Raw genomic sequence first — 3,703 nt, 5'->3', positions numbered from 1 at the left:
AACACTAGGGTCTTGAGGGAAGTGACGGTAGGGATTGTGGATGCATTGGTAATAATTTTCCAAAACTCCCTGGACTCAGCAAAGGTCCCGGCAGACTGGAAAACTGCTAATGTAACACCCTTATTTAAAAAGGGCAGTAGACAGAAGGCTGGAAACTATAGACTGGTTAGCCTAACATTTGTGGTTGGTAAAATTTTGGAGTCCATTATTAAGGAGACAGTAACAGGACATTTGGATAATCATCATTTAATAGGACAAAGTCAGCATGGTTTTATGAAGGGGAAGTCATATTTGACAAATTTGCTGGCGTTCTTTGAGGAAGTAACATATAGGGTGGATAAAGGGGAACCAGTGGACGTAGTGTATTTAGACTTCCAAAAGGCATTTGACAAGGTGCCACACAAAAGATTATTGCTTAAGATAAAAAATCACGGGATTGGGGGTAATATTCTGGCATGGATAGAGGATTGGCTATCTAACAGAAGGCAGAGAGTTGGGATAAATGGTTCATTCTCAGACTGGCAATCTGTAGCTAGTGGTGTTCCGCAGGGGTCAGTGCTGGGTCCCCAACTCTTTACAATCTATATTAACGATTTGGAGGAGGGGATCGAGTGTAACATATCAAAGTTTGCAGATGATACTAAGATGGGAGGGAAAGTAGTGAGTGAGGAGGACATAAATAACCTGCAAGGGGACATCGACAGGCTAAGTAAGTGGGCAGAGATTTGGCAGATGGAATACAATACTGGAAAGTGTGAGGTTATGCACTTTGGCAGGAAAAATCGTAGAGCAAGTTATTATCTTAATGGCAAGAAACTGGAAAGTACTGAAGTACAAAGGGATCTGGGGGTCCTGGTGCACAAAACTCAAAAGGTTCGTATGCAGGTGCAGCAAGTGATTAAGAAGGCCAATGGAATGTTGGCTTTCATTGCTAGGGGGATAGAATATAAAAATAGGGAGGTATTGCTTCAGTTGTACAAGGTATTGGTGAGACCGCACCTGGAATACTGCATACAGTTTTGGTGTCCATACTTAAGAAAAGACATACTTGCTCTCGAGTCAGTACAAAGAAGGTTCACTTGGTTAATCCTGGGGATGAGGGGATGGACATATGAGGAGAGGTTGAGTAGATTGGGACTCTACTCATTGGAGTTCAGAAGAATGAGAGGCGCTCTTATGGAAACATATAAGATTGTGAAGGGGTTGGATCGGATGGATGCGGGGAGGATGTTCCCGATGATGGGTGAAACTAAAACTAGGGGACATAGTCTTAGAATAAGGGGCTGCTCTTTCAAAACTGAGATGAGGAGGAACTACTTCACTCAGAGGGTGGTAGGTCCATGGAATATGCTGCCCCAAAAAGCTGTAGAAGCTACATCATTACATTAATTTAAAACAGAAATTGACAGTTTCCTAGAAGTAAAGGGAATTAAGGGTTACAGGGAGCGGGCAGGTATTTGGACATGAGTCTAGGTTCGGATCGGACATGGCCCTGTGGGTAGCGGAGCGGGCCCAGGGGCCGTGTAGCCTGATCCTGCTCCTATTTCGTGTGTCTAATTCTGTTAGATTCAGGAGATGGTTCTGTGATAGTAGATTGGCGGTTAGGATCAGGTCAGCCATGATCTTATTGAATGGCGGAGCAGGCTCGAGGGGCCAATTGGCCTACTCCTGCTCCTATTTCTTATGTTCTTATGTTCTTATGTTCTTAAATACTCACCAACCAATCACTTACCTGCTTTCTGGTGACTTCACACTTCGATTTCTTTTTACCTCTCTCCTTCCCTCTGTGTTCCGAGTTCGGAGACTGGTAAACCTACCTGGTCTCTGGAGCCTTTTGTAGCCCCGCTGCTGCCGCTGAAACACCCGCCGACGCTCTGAGGCCTTACCTGGGTCTCAGGAGCCTTTTGTAGCCCCGCTGCTGCCGCTGAAACACCCGCCAACGCTCTGAGGCCTTACCTGGGTCTCAGGAGCCTTTTGTAGCCCCGCTGCCGCCGCTGAAACACCCACCGACGCTCTGATCCTTCCGCCAATTACTTTAAATCTACGCCCCCTGGTTATTGACCCTTCTGCTAAGGGAAATAGGTCCTTCCTAACCACTCAATCTAGGCTCCTCATAGTTTTATACACCACAATTAAATCTCCCCTCAGCCTCCTCTGTTCCAAAGAAAACAATACCGGCCTGTCCAATCTTTCCTCATAGCTAAAATTCTAGCCTGTTATGTTCGTGTATCTTGATGTTGTGTCCTTCAATAATCAGACAACAAGATTGCAGGGAACGATTCAACAGGTGTTTACTGAATGAGGGTTACTCTAGAACTAATTGTACAGATCACTACTCAGGGTTTATATACAGGTGTGGTCACTGCCGGTACTACAGTATACAGGAGCTGTAAAAAGTAGTTCTCCCCTTAAAGGTACATACATTACAATTCCTCCCCTTTTAGATTAACAGTACCATAACACTCATTTAACAATTAAATATCAAACTAATTACAATTAACACTTTTAACATGCAACATTAGCTGAAAATAGTCTATTTATAAATTCAGTCTTTGGGGAGGCTTCCTGATCCTTTCTGGATAGCGCCTTTCCTGAGTGTCTTGCTCTTGGTGCAGAGGCGATTCTGGCCCCCTGTCGTCGGTTGGTTCATCAGCTTCCGATGCTACTGTTTCTGGGGTAGATGCTACCTGTACGTCGGGTTCATCACCAGGTACGTATGGGCGAGGCATGGGGTTGACTTGTTCCTGTGACTCTAGGATCTGGTCAGCATGGCGTCTCATGATGCTCTCCTCAACGTCCACTGTGTACATTAGTGGGCCCTGCCGTGTGCATATCGTTACTGGCTGCCATTTTTCTGTTCGGTAGTCGTGGGCCAAGACTGGTTGCCCTACGTTGAAGCTCCTTGTTGGCTTCTCATGGATGTGCTGGAATTGCTTACTCTCAACATCTCTTCGTACGTTTGGTCTGAGCAAATCCAGGCGAGATCTTAACCTTCGGTTAAAGAACATCATGGCTGGGGCCTGGTTGGTGACTGCATGTGTCGCATTCCGGTAGGCGAACAGGAAATTGTCCACCTTGTGCTGCAGCGGAATGTTGCCATTGTACATAGCCTTTATTGCCTTCTTAAAGGTTTGTACGAACCTCTCAGCCAATCCATTTGTGGCTGGATGATACGGGGCAGATGTGTAATGCCTTACCCCATTCCATTTCATAAATCTTCGAAACTCTTCGGACACAAACTGTGGTCCGTTATCAGAGCAAATCTGCTCTGGCAAGCCGTTCCTGTCAAAAATGGTCCGTAGGACTGCAATAGATTACTCCGTGGTGGTGGAGGACATTTTGATGACCTCAGGCCATTTCGAGTGCGCATCCACGGCTATTAAAAACATTGAGTCCATGAATGGACCAGCAAAATCAATATGCACCCGTTGCCATGGAGATGAGGGCCACTCCCATGGGTGTAGAGGGGCATGTGGTGGTGCATTTTGGACCTTCTGGCAACCTGAGCAGCTCTTTGTCAGGTCCTCGATTTGCTGATCGATCCCCGGCCACCACACATAAGCCCTAGCAAGGCTTTTCATTTTCACCCCTCCCAGATGACCTTCGTGAAGCTCATTGAGCACTCTCTCCCTTAACTTGGGTGGAATTACCACTCGGGATCCACACATCAAGTTCCCCTGGCATACTGACAGCTGTTCTCTTC

This window comes from Somniosus microcephalus, chromosome 4 (genome assembly GCF_052327205.1).
Source record: "Somniosus microcephalus isolate GS21.2 chromosome 4, FLI_Smic_1.0, whole genome shotgun sequence".
Classification (NCBI taxonomy): domain Eukaryota; kingdom Metazoa; phylum Chordata; class Chondrichthyes; order Squaliformes; family Somniosidae; genus Somniosus; species Somniosus microcephalus.
The sequence above is the reverse complement of the archived record's forward strand: the minus strand, read 5'-3'. Positions refer to the sequence as shown.